This window comes from Anas platyrhynchos, chromosome 7 (assembly GCF_047663525.1).
Source record: "Anas platyrhynchos isolate ZD024472 breed Pekin duck chromosome 7, IASCAAS_PekinDuck_T2T, whole genome shotgun sequence".
NCBI classification, from domain to species: Eukaryota; Metazoa; Chordata; class Aves; order Anseriformes; family Anatidae; genus Anas; species Anas platyrhynchos.
This window is the reverse complement of record NC_092593.1, coordinates 26239579-26253024: the sequence shown is the minus strand read 5'-3', so window position 1 is coordinate 26253024 and position 13446 is coordinate 26239579. Positions and strand designations below refer to the sequence as shown.

Sequence of the window (13446 nt, the reverse complement as noted above, 5' to 3'; positions counted from 1 at the left end):
CTGCCTGCTGCGTGAGTCAGTACTGCCATCCCAGACAGTGGTATGGGTGTGGTGGCCCAGATCCTGCCTTTGCCGTCAGTGCTCTTTAATGCCAGATATTCACACATACGTAACAGGGGACCTACATCTTACTAAAGAGCTGACAGTCGGTTTTGACACAATAGAAAAAGGGGAACAATGTCCCATGGAGGAAGTGGGAAAGGAAGGACGAGAATAGCAAGGATAAAAACAGGCAGTTACATGCATTGATTTTGTGCACCGTAAGCATTGCCAGATTGCTATTTTGAGACATTTGTATTCCTACTGGTTCCAGTGGTGGTGGTTACAGATGTCAAAATGGAGTGAGTGCATATGGAAGAAGTTTCTTGGGGACCATGCTGTGGTTTCATATTTTTGTCCAGGGAGTTTATTTTAGAATATTGAGGAGGAGAGAGGTTGTATTTCTAGGGGAAGGCGACTGTTCAGTTGAAGAGGACTTAAGTGAAGAGGGTCTATTGGGCAATATGAACTGGCTACATGAGCAAATGCACAGGGGTACAGTTAGTGGGAAACTATGGGGACTGTCCTTTGAAGCTGTTTTCACTCTGTGATCTCTAGTTTGCTACTGGTCAGTATATACAATAAATGTTGCATGCTTTTTATAACTGTTTTAGGCCTAGGTGTCAGGTAAGTAATAAAGAAAATCATTAATTTTAAATCTAACATCACAAATAACTTATTGAAGTACATTTGTAGATCTTAGGGCTGAAAAAATGTCAGCTTAGTATATGCTTATGAGCTTTCCAGTACCTATTTAATGCAAGGGAAAACAGTTTTAAGATGCTAATAGGAGACAAAATACCTTTCACCTGGACAGCATCATTTTTCAGGATTTCCCTCATAACTTGAAACTTGCCTGTCGATCCTTTTTCAGAAAGCTTGGGCACACTGACTCAGAAGTAATCCTCTAATAAGCAATATAAGTGCGGCAAAGTAAGATGGAGGGGGATTTTACTTCCAGCTTTCTTAACACCATATGTTCACTTAATCCCACTCTTCATTTAGTTAGAGGTAATCCCTGACTGCTTCAGTATAAATTATAAGCATACTTGTGTGTGTGTACCCATATGTAGCATTACACATGTGTGCACTGTTAGACTTGTAAAGAAATCATACTGATACTTAAGGCAGTTGAGTTTTCCTGAAGCAGACACTCCCAAGCAGTCTACATCAGAAATATACGTTGCGATTGAAGAAGGATTTTAATGAAGATTGCTTGGATTTTTGCCCAGCAAATCTTGAGTAAAAATCTTGAAAGTTATTCTGAAGTGGCATTTAGTTCTTCCTATTTCAACACTGAAATTATTCCTACAATCATGATGGCCCTCTTACAAGTCTAGAAACAATGGATGGGACAAGTTAAATATGCTGAAATGTTTATTGTTCACTTCTCATTTCAAAACTTCAGTTGTTCACTACAAATGAACTGTAGAAGTTTCAAAATATGAGAAAACAACTGAAATTTACTGTTCAAAAATCTACTGTCCATTCATCTCCAGCTGTTCAAAAAGAATCAGAAATGTCCCATGACTATTTTCAGTCACTTGGTAGTTAAAAACAACTGCAGTAGTTTAAACTATTTCTTTAAATAATGTGACAAGTCCAGCCAATGTCACTTCAAGTGGTCAAGGCAGAAATTCCAGTAAATCCTAATATATGATTTACAAGGCATATGTCAAATAATTCACAAATGCACAAAAATGACATGGAAAAAAAAAACAGTACTGCTATATAAACATTTGATAAAGTTAAATAACACAGAACTTCTGTAGAAAGCCGTACTTTCTACCCAGTCTTACAAGTTGGTGCCAGCTGGCTCCAGAAAGGGAAAAGGTCCACTTGAGCACGGCACTGTTCAGAATGGGGTCTGGGTGCAAGGCATGGCTGAAGATCACTGGGAAAGAACATTTAATGGTAACTAGAAAAACAGAAATTGTGCCAGCACTGTAACAGAGTTGTGTAGTTATCTCTGCAGCTCCAGCAGCTGTACTACATCGTTGCAGTGCATACAAACAAAGCATCCCCTTGCGCTTATGGCCAGCGCACAACTGGGTGCACCCAGCGCAGCACTGTGAGCTGCTTGAGGGAAGGGATTGCCCTGCTCTGCTCTGCGCTCGTGCGCCTCACCTCAGGCACTGTGTGTGGCTCCGGGCACCACAGTGTAAAAAGGACATAAAATATCTAGAGAGTGTCCAAAGGAGGGCTACAAAGATAGTGAAGGGTCTAGAAGGGAAGACATATGAGGAGCGGCTGAGGTCCCTTGGTTTGTTCAGCCCCAAGCTGAGGGGAGGCCTGATGGCGGCCTGCAGCTCCCTCAGGAGGGGAGCGGAGGGGCAGGCGCTGAGCTCTGCTCTCTGGGGACAGCGACAGGACCCGAGGGAACGGCATGGAGCTGGGACAGGGGAGGGTCAGGCTGGGGGTTAGGGAAAGGTTCTGCACCCAGAGGGGGGTCGGGCACTGGGACGGGCTCCTCAGGGCAGCAGTCATAGCACCGAGCTGCTGAAGTTCGAGGAGCGTTTGGACAAGGCTCTCAGACCCATGGTCTGGTTTTTGGGTGGTCCTGTGTGGAGCCAGGAGTTGGACTTGACGACCTTTGTGGGTCCCTTCCAACTCAGGATATTCTATGCTTCTGTGATTTTATAAGATAGAAAGTCTCGAAGGAAAGACACTTTCAACACATTGAAATCATTGCTTTCTTTCTAGCCCACTGAACAATAGGCTTCCCTTTTGAGGTGAGATTAAATAGAACCTTTTCAGCATAAAATTCAAAACGTCATCATGCAGGAAACAAAAACAAATGGTTAAAAGTGACAAGGTAAACGACTACTTGTTGCTTCTTTTATGCCTTACTCTGCACTGGTAACATGGCCAATGTGAACTCTCCCTAGCCCTTCTGAGAAGTGCTTTCCAGCCCATCCCAGAGAAATGCCTAATGCAGACCTGCATTATCCTGGGGCTCTTCCAGTTTGAGCCCCTGTGCCTTAGGGGTCAGTGAGGCCATAGCTAAAAAGTCATTGCAGGAAGAGAAGAACTTTTCTTCAAAACTAAAAGACAAACTGAGCTGCAAAAGTAGAAATAGAAAGGAGAAACAAACCCAATTTCTTTTCCCATCCCACCCTGCCATTCACCTCATTAAGTATTTTTTAAACATATTGTGGACTTTTTTTTTTTTTTATGTAAAGTAATAGTTTTTGTGACTGCAGAACTTCTGGCATTTCCCTGTGGTGTAAATGGCCAAACCTTTGCCATTACACCACAGCAGATTGGAGGATTTAATGCTTATGAAGGTACATGTGATGTCTGCTCCTATCCTGAAAGCTCTGGTATTGTTAGAATGCATTTATGGAAAAGAATCACTGTATTTTAAATGGGCCAGATCCTCATAATTATTACGAATAAATAACATCATACTTTTCAGAGGCATTGCTCAAAGAAAGTAAAGATATTCCAAGGTGTATTTACTAGCAGAGTTAGGTGCTGCCATAGCTTTGGCATTTTTTTTTTTAGACTGACCACCCCTACATGTAGTGGCCTTTTTACTGACATTTTTTTTCCTCTTGGTTTTAAAGGTACTGACAGATAGAAAAGTATTGGCTCCTCCCACCTCCAAAAATACTATGAAAAGGCTTGTTTTATGAATAAGTAGCACAACTGCTGTGGTTGGGACCCATAGCCACGTTATTTCCCCTTGCAGTCATACTAAGTCAGATGAAGGAAAAAGAGAGGCAGCTAGAGTATTAATAGAGCTTGGGGGCATGGTAGATCTTAAGTCTTGTAGCTGTGCTGCAGAAAGCTACTCATTGATCTACCTCTCAGTAACAAACTCTAAATATAAAGGTATTTTACACTATTTTTTTCCTAAAGATATAAAAAATATACATTCTAATTGCACTTTAGAGAAGGAAAACTAATAAAGATGATTGTGCTGTTCCTCATTAGTGGAAATGCCCTCCAGTTAACCCGCCTCAAGCACTTTCAGTATCATGGAATCCCTTGGGTGGGATTTTCCAAAGTGCCAGCATTAGCTCAGCCCTGCTCCCATTAAAGTCATTCACTGATTTCAGCATGGGAGCAGACTCCGGAGAGTCCCTGTGGTGCTCTGTGTGTTGGAGGATCCTAACCTTTGTGTGTGCTGTTGCTTCCCTAGATTTACATGCATGGCTGCACAGGTGTTCAAATACATCTGTGAGGGCCAGGATTTTCCTCAGAGGACCTAAAAAGGAACCAGTAAGTCAGCTGTGTGGAATAAAGAGTAGCGGAGGGTAAAAAAAAATCATGGAGGAAAAGGGAACTTCATGTAAGATGAAACTTCATCAGGTGCCTGGTGCAGTCAGTTAATTGCAGCCTTTGTATCCCAAATGACAAAGCAAAACCTTCCAGAATACATTTTCAATATTATTTTGTGCAGTGTATTTTCTATCTATGGAATCCAATTGCCATAGGCAGTCATCAAGACAAAGAGTTAAGTAGAATTAAAAAAAGGATTTAGGAAGCTTTGTGAGCAAAAGCAACATTTGCAGCTGCATGCGCTAGATTAAAACAGTGCAGGGGGCAAACAAGCTTCCTGCTTCAGCAACATAAGCTGATTGCTTTGAGGGTCAAGAAGAAATGTTTTCTTGCCATGTGTTAGCCCTGCTGGTTCATTGAGATTGTGGTGGGATGGTTTGACTTTTCACCAAGGAGCGCTCGCACTGATGAATGCTATGTTGATGCTATGATGAACGCTAGTCTGTGTTACAGCAACCATGGTATTCCCATAAAAAGAATCTCGGCTGATGAGTCCATAATGAATTTGATTGCTGACCTTGGCTCTGAAAGAGGCTTCCTCTCTGGCTGTAGGTAGCTTACTTTCTCTGTGCTCTAAATCATCACCTGGGAAATGGGAAGAGCGTACTTCTCTAGTTATCAGGAACACAATGAGGGGGAAGTACGTAAGAGGTGGTCGTCTTTTCACTCACCCATTCTGTGCTTTGGATTCAGACCTGCCATCCCACTGTAAATCAGGAGTATTTTAGCTAGTATTAGTCAAGATTTTTCCTGATTTATTCTGATGAAATGAGTTCAGAAGATGGTGCTTTCACATTCACATGTGAATGTGAATGTCACATGTTTGTGGAGCTCCTGTTTGAACTTGCTCTCACACAAACAGCAGCAGCCTGTCCTACAAAGGAAAGTAGCCCTGAGAAAGTCTCGTGGCCGTAGTCTAGAACAGGAGCAGTTTCTACAGCAGATTATGTATCACGATGGCTGGCTTGAGGCCCCAGAAGCTCCTGCCCAAGTCTTCACTCCCGTTGTGGACTTCTGTTGCCATTGCACCTGTTGCTTTGGTGTCCAGTTCTCTTCAGGTGTTTAATCTGAACAACAGGTAACAGCTGAGAGAAGACATTTCTCAAGTACTGGCTGAACCACCTGAATTATTTATGTTCATGGCTACAGGAGCTACACCTGTTGCTAATACCACAATACTTCATCATAACTCCTGTTTGGAAACACCACTACAGCTAGCTGAGCAGCAAGAAATACAGCATAGGTCAAGCAAGTTATTGATGCACAAGAAAGGTTTTTAATGACTTTGAACCTTGAACACTTTAGCTGGCAAAAATCTAAGAACAGATGGAAAGAGTCAAACACTTTTTCTCCTCCTTAGAGCGGTCAGGGGTCACAGGCACAAGGCGTTGTGTGATGGGGCAGCAGTGTGTGTGTGTACCCGTGCACGCACACACATGCAGAGCTGTGATGGACAGGGTCAGAATCCCCCGTGCCACCCTGGAGACCTGCCCCAGCATTTCGGGCAGGTCCGTGCTGCTGCCTTCCCCAGCCCTGCCGCACTCAGGGGGCAGCGGCTCCGCTCCGCGCCCAGCCCCGTCCCGCTGCCAGCTGCGGCTCTGCCACAGCCGGGGCACGGCACGCGCTGCCCGCGCCAACCGCCCAACGGTCCCCCGCGCGCCAACCGCCCCCGCGCGCCAACCGCCTCAACGGTCACCCCCGCGCGCCCAACGGTCACTCCCGCGCCCGCCGCCTCAGGGAGGGCCTCGGTCGCCCCCCGGGCGCTGGCGTTGAGGCGGGGCGAGGCGAGGCGCGGCCTCCGCGCGCCGGAAGTCGGGCGGCGAAGGGGGGGAGCGCGGAGCGGCGGCGGGGAGCGGCCAGCCGGGAGCGGCGAGCGGGGCTGGGCAGGGCAGGGCAGGGAGGGAGCGGCGCTGCCCGAGCCCGGCGCGGACGTGCTGCGGCTGCCGGGCGGAGGCGGTGCGGCGGAAACAAGCAGCGGGGAAGGAAGGGAGCGGCGGCGGGAGCCGGGAGTCGCGGCCACCATTAGCGGCGGGAGGAGCAGCAGCAGCAGCAGCAGCAGCAGCAGCCGCGGGGGGCTGCGGGCGGAGCGCGGTGCCGCCGCCTCGCCCCTGCGCCTCACGGACACCGCCGCTGCCCGCCGGGGGCTCCCCGCAGCTGAGGCGAGGTGAGCGGGGAGACGCCTTAAGGGGGGTGTTGGGGGGGGGGGCTGCTTCCTGCCCGGCGGGTGGGGGGCGAAACAAGGCGGCGAAATGCCGGGGGGTGGGTGGGTGTACGTGGGCGCCCCCCCGCGCGGAGCGCCCCTCGGAACGGGCTGGGGAGCGAGCCGGGGCTGCGGCGTGTGGCACCCAGACAATGTCAGCGCGGGGAGTCCCCGCCCTGTGCAGCCGCAGGCAGGCGGCTCCCCGACACCGCCACCGGCACCGGCACCGCCGTGCTGGCAGCCGCCGGCTCGCACCGCGCTCAGCTCGCGTCTGGAGCCGCTCGGGCTGGGCGCTGCAGCCCTGTGGGCGCCGTGGGCGCCGTGGTTTAGGTTTTGTGGTGTTTTTGTTTTTTTTTTTTTTTTTTTTTGGGGGTGCGGGCTGTTGGTTTGCTTAAAACCCGAGCCTTTAAGGCCTTTTAGCTCTGCAGCTTGGTGAGGGCAGGCTGGGTTGTGGAGGGGTTGTGGGGTCTCCAAGGCAAGGCTGTGTCTGCGTGGGTTTTCACGATGAGCAGAGGGGTGTGTGTGTGTGTGTGTGTGTGTATACACGTATGTGCACACATCTAATTGTATCTGGAAAGTCAGTGATGTGGGAGGGGAAGGAGTGTCTGTGTACACGTGTGTCATGTGACCTGTGTAAAATTGCTACAGGTATGCTCGTTTTTCTCTTACATTAACGCTGTTTTAAGAAGTCAATGACTTACCTGTCTATTTTAGAAGATTTGCTTTCTTTGGGGTTTGTTTTCTCATGTGACAGAAAATAGTCCCCTGTGTGTTCAGGAGCTGTCTCTGCATTTTGCCATTTTTACCTGTATTTCGGTTGTTTTATGGTTTTCTATCTAGTCACAGGTGTTCAGAAGGGAAAAAGCAGCAGTATGTGTGGTGTCATTTCTACCGGAGGGTACAGGTGCACTCAATTTGGAACAAGTGCAGTGTCTCATACAGCTGTTACCTCTAGGTTGCCATCCACATGGTGGAGAAATGGGGAACTACTGTTTCCTGGGACTGAAGAATCATACCTATGTGTAGCTCCATTTTAAACATAAATGCCTCTTTTCATCTGTTCCCCCTCACTCCTTTATCCTCCAGACAGGGACATATTAGCTTGTAAAACAACACTGAGCAGAAAAATGAGTTTAGATGCTTACTGATGCACTTACTGCATCTAAAACAGCAAACCTCCATGTTTTACTGTCTGCTTAATCAGCTTTTCCCTGGTAAGAAGTTTCCTATAAAAAGAGGAATAGAAAAATCATTTTCTAAATCATCTTGAAGGAAAAAAAAATTACAAATTCCAGTTCTGGAAGTATTTTAAACAGTAAGAAATATGGATATGTCTACATCTTCGTATAACGTGCTTATATTCTTCTTGAGTGGGTGTGGTGGTTAGTGGAATACAGAGCTGTTTCTCTGTGCCTAAGTTGACGTGTGGTTTTTCATCGCAGTGGGTGAAACTCCAGTTACTTTACAGAGCTCTGCATTAGGGAGGATTTTTCTCTTTTGTAGAACAGAGAGGTAAGTGGCCTAAGGAATTCTTTTATTGCCATACTAGAAATGTTATTCTCAGATAATTCCATAATATGGCTTGAGTTTTAGACTCATATGACATGCAGTGAAGGATCCTACTGCCAATGTTTCTCTGACTCAGCATGGGATGACAGAGAGAAAGGTATTGCTAAGCGAGAAGCAGCAATTCAAGGAAGCAATGCAGTTTACCAGCTGTTAATCCCTCAAAAGGTTATTAAAAATAATGTGAAAAGAGACACTGGCTTTTTTTTATAATTTTGAATCAGCCCTCTTTGCGTGATATCATGAAACCATTGCTTTCAGATTTGAATTTATTTTTTTTTTTTTTCCAGGGGAATAATGCATTGATGTAAATTGTTTTGAACCTCCTGTGTATTATATCCTGCTCTATTCTTAATAAGGTAAACCATGGTACAGAGAAGTCCTGTTGATTTATAGGACTGTATGAGATAGCTTTGTTGACTTTTATAGGTAATGTTCAGTATGATTGATTTTAAGAGGCTTTATTTTTTAAGAGGGAGTCTAATAGTCTTTTGAGTATCAGCATATGCGAGCATCTCCTCATTCCTTCCTCTCCCCAAGCTGCTGATTTTTTTCAGCTGTGAAGCTATTGTGTTGTTTCTCTATTTGATTTTTCATATAATATTAATGTGTTCCTTTGTCTCTTCCTTCAACATCAGGATTTTTAATAAAAATCAGCTAGCTTTTTTTTTTTTCCAGGAAAAATGTAATTTGTGCTCTAAATTTACCATCCTTATGCTGTGTTAGTATTATCTTTACTGCTTGTACAACTTATGTTCCTTCTTAAAATGTCTTTCAGCAACTGGAGGGGAAAAAACAGAATCTATCAAACTGGGACAGAGTTAAATCTGAGTCACGCAGCCAGTTAGCCAAATAGTGTGAAGAATAGCACTGAAGATCCTAGTCCTTAAATAATCTTAATAGTAGGCTGTCTTAATAATAGAAAAATCCAAATCTCTTGTGGTAAAGGAAGCCAAAGGTTGCAAAATAATTGCACTGCCTTTTCTGGTATGTTCCGCAATAATTTTATTACTGAATTTTCAAGTAGAAGAGTTGAAATAATGTGCTTCACAGCTTCCCATTAACATCTGTTCACATTGAGAGATCTGCTGATAAAATCTAGAACTTGTTATGGGCACTTACGGGCAAAAAATGTCCAACATGTATTTCAGCCCACAATAAACCAAGCACTGGGTGCGTGCTTCATGATGTTTCACACCCTTTCTGTGCAGTGTCTAGAAGAGAACATGTTGGGTTTTGGCTGAATCAGGCAATATCAGATAAATGAGTTTTATTAAAAGGGGGGGCAAACAGAGGTATTTTATTGTTGACTAAGGTTTAAGATTACATAGACAAGTCAGCAAACTGGTGAGTAGTCAAATCTATGCTATTTTTATGTGGAGTGTAACTAACTCTCCTGTTAATTTTGTTTAAGAAAATGTAGCTGTTACAAAAAATAACATTGTATTATCGAGCAGTAACTTTAAGTCTTTAAGTATTCAAAATATTTTTCTATCACAACTGGCTATCACAGATGATGAGTATGTACTTTGAATGTTTTCCATCTCTAGGAATGTCTACAAGGTTAGGGAATGCTAGTGGAGAAACTTGCACTGTAATTACCTGTTATAATTGCTAATCTGAGTAACAAGGAATTAAATTTTCTCCTTTTTCCTCTGCAAGCATTATTGTTACTTAAAAACTGTGTTCATTGAAAATGGCATACTAGTCTCAAAAGCTGAGCGCTTGGAAGTAGTAATAAATACTTAGCTCAGCATACCTCCTCTGAGGAAGACGTAAAATTCTTTGACTCAAGTTGCAAGTAATCATTCTCATAGTTGAAAAATCTTATAACGAATAAGACATGTATCCTCAGCATACTTTTTATGCAACTGCACCAAGGTGTATTCACTGATAGTTTTTGAATTTTCAAAGAGGTAGTCACTTCTCAATTTTGTCCTAAGTAATAATTTTATTTATGTGGTAGGACAGTCTTTAGTTAAAATCTTTCCTATCAGGTGTTACATAAATAATATTTTTTCTTGAGTTTGGTTATTTTTTTCTTTAATTTGCTAATGAAGAGTGAGCACTTGAAATGTCTTGTTCTGTGCACTGTCACTCAATTTGTTAGGAACTAAATGGAAGAAGACTATGTGCGTGAGATTGGCCTGAGGTTAAATATCAGGGAAGTTATTTTTTGCCACTTTATTAAATAATGAATTGGCTGAATGCTAGAGGTGGGGAGAGAGAGAGAAAGGAGGGGCAGAGGGAAGGTTGGGAATTCTAGAGCTACTAAAAAGAAATACTTTTGAAAAAATTTTAACCATAGAAGAGATTTTTTTACCTGTTACCGTATTACTAGTCTTACCATGTGCATTTAAACTGCTGTAGTCAGAAAGATGATTGAATCTTTGATTCTGGTGTTTCTTTTTAGGAAAGCAGGCTGTAAAATGTAAGTTTTTATATGAAAATGTTTTTTAGAGTTTGATGGGAATATTACTGTATACAGTAACAAATTGTTATGATACCTATTTTTTTGAGTAAATATTTTAATTTGTTGAAGAGCTCAAGTTGCTGCTAAAAGTGCACTGATGTTGAATAGGGCAAATGGTTAATTGTATAAGGATCATTCTTGTCTTTTAAAAACTCTCTTAAGCATCATCTGTTGTTGAAATGTCAGTATTGTATTGTTCTAACTACCACATATGAACTCTACTGAAATCTTCCAGAGCTGTTACAAGGAGGCCAGTGCTCTGGGAGTGTAGGTGCTGGGAACAGCAAGTTGTGTTCATGTGTTAGATGAGAGCTGTTTTGCTTGAGCTGTGTTAATATAGATCCAAGTCACCTTATTGCTTCCTACAGTTTATTACAGTACAGAAGCTGATTTCTGTTGGATAAGGATTAGAAGGAAACAAAAGTGTGAAGGGTGACAATGCTCTCTAATTTTACAGCTCTGATCAGTTTATTGTGTCAGTACTGCGCTTTTATTTAAGAAGTCATTGAAAGCTTAAACAGAACCTTGTTGTTTCTCTCAAATGCACATACAAAGTGGGAAAATGCATGAAATAAAACAGGTACAGATTTATCTGCCCCCAGCCTCCTGTATCCTTACTACTGTCTGACAACTTCCCCTTTAGACAGCTTTGGGAGCGGTTGCATTGGGACTGACAGAAAGAGCTGTTCCCAGGCTAGCGAGAGCTGAAGGCAGCGGATGGCACAGGGTCCTCTCCCACTGCCAGTGCTTGGTTGTCTCATGTCGTCTCTCCCACTCCCCAAAGACTTAGCAACTTGCTATGCTTTATAGGATCTGTAGTATTCCTGGCATATCTTTCTGTCCTTAGTAGTTGGTTAAAAACCAACAAGTGTATCTGCTCTGTGCTCAGAGGTGAGGTGTGCAATACCTCTGTTTCTGGTGGTGTTTTTTAGTTGTTGCCTTAGTGACTTTGCCAGTGGGAAGGAACAGTGTAATAGTTTGCTCCTTAAGGAAAGGCTCCTAGTGGAGCTTGTTGTTTTCCAATGACACAAGTAGACTTAATCTTGATGCTTTAAGAACAGCTGTTTTTAGCATAGAAGTAGTAGTTAATTCAATGTCATCCCAGTCCTAACGTCTGAACGTGGTTACAGAGTGCTGGTAAGAGTGCTTTCCTTAAGCTGGAAACTGTTGTCAAGCCAAAAATTTGTGTTTCTACTATCCTGCCACTGTTTCTCAGTGATTTGTGAAAAACTTTAGGTTCCTCCAGGAAGTTCTGCAGAACCTTCAATAACTACTGCAGATTTTTTCTTCATTTTCTGAAGGAGTGTCTATTTTCATGATTTAAAAAAAATATATTTTTGGAAATGTCTCAAAGACTTAATTGCTATTCTTTTGAAACTGTAATTGGTAAATTTGCATCATCTGCTTGTGAGACTGAATTGTGAAGGTTGTGTTGCTAAATAGTGGTAGAAGTGCAAATAAAATATGTTAAGGGTTGATAATAAAATAATCCTGTCTCAAACAGTTGAATTCTTACTCTGTTATCATTGACACAGTTAAATCTCTTCAATATGTATTATGAAATTGCTTGCTGAGTGTAAGTGCAACATTAAAAGTTGAGTGAGTTACTCCATACTGTGAAATACGCTACCTTTACAAAAATAGAACTCACTTTTTTTTTTCCCCTTCTTTTTTCTGTTAGGGAATTTTGTTCTTTTGGAACATTCAGATGGTGGTAAGACAGTTTTGCCCCAATCATGTTGTTTTAATCAGCGCTGAAAATGTTCTTTAAGTTTTCTTTAATGTTTCTGTATTTCTTTTCAGTCTTTCCATTGACTGTTACGATAAAATACCCCACTGTTCAAAATGCCTGCTTGATTAGTTTAACTGTTGATAAAACATACTGAAACTGTTTGACAGATTTTCCTCAGAGCTTTTAGACTTGTAGTGTTATTATCCTTAGCTCTGTGAAGTAGCTGAATTGATCTTTGCAATATACCGTTAGTAAAAAGACAAACGTTCAGAAGGAGTGACTTGGGTGCATGCTTGTGGGCTTTCTGTCAGTCCCTCTTTTCATGATGAGATGTCACTGATAGGTTTCATTATAGGGGCTAAAGAAGATAGCGTTAGCAAAACAAATCTACATATTTTTTGGAGAGGAAGGAATGTTGCTTCGTTCAGTATTCAAAAATTTCCAAACGTTAATCTTTATACAGGTGAATTTGTTACACCAGGGATAGCCTCAGCAATGCACTTCTCCCTGTCTGCATCCCTGATGGTGCTGACCCAGTCGTGAGAATTTTATCTTCCGCTCATTGTTTCTTTAGCAGGTCCCATAATGAAATGGTATTAATAGAGCTGAAGAGAAGCAGTTAAAATTAGAGATAATTTTTTTCCTTCTGCTTTTCCTGGCTGAAATGTATTTAGATGTTACCTAGCTTTAGTGTCCGCTAAACTGTTGTGCATTCGAAGTATCCTTATAAAATGAGACTGGGGAGATTAATTCCACAGTTCTGTAACCCGCTTTACAAGGTGATACGCAACATGCCAGACTGGTACAATTGGAGGGGTGATCAGCTGTAGTAAAAGGTAGAAATTGACAGGGAACTGTTGAGAGAGGAAGAGAAGCTGCAACTCTGTATATATCTTTCTAGACAGTGTTTATATACTTCAGCAAACCCAGTGGTTCTCTTAAGCCTGGGATGTAAACACATTTTTAAAAATAGTGACAAACTCCTTTCCAGGCTGCTGTTTGCATCTTAAGAGCATTAAAAGGCATCTGTCTAGAGCTTCAGAATCATTTGTAGAAAATATTAATGCACTATGATTTCATAAATGAGTTCATGTGCACATCCAGGTGACGTGTTACCTACGCTTGTTTTGTGAAAGCTGATTTACAAAA

The 13446-nt window shown here is 42.7% G+C and overlaps 1 protein-coding gene across 9 annotated transcripts in view; it reads left to right on the top strand.

The window, feature by feature from the left end:
* The first annotated feature begins 5610 nt into the window (after nt 1-5610).
* The window catches only part of RAPH1 (Ras association (RalGDS/AF-6) and pleckstrin homology domains 1), an 85883-nt gene continuing 78047 nt past the window's right edge, over nt 5611-13446 (top strand). Inside the window, exon 1 of one of the 9 annotated variants that reach the window (XM_038182490.2) lies at nt 5611-6490. The gene's annotated coding sequence lies outside the window, so the exon portion shown is untranslated. Of the gene's footprint in view, nt 6491-6648; nt 6857-7951; nt 8039-8391; nt 8452-13446 lie in introns of those variants that run through there. The other 8 variants (XM_038182493.2, XM_038182491.2, XM_038182494.2 and 5 more) reach the window with 8 other exon arrangements.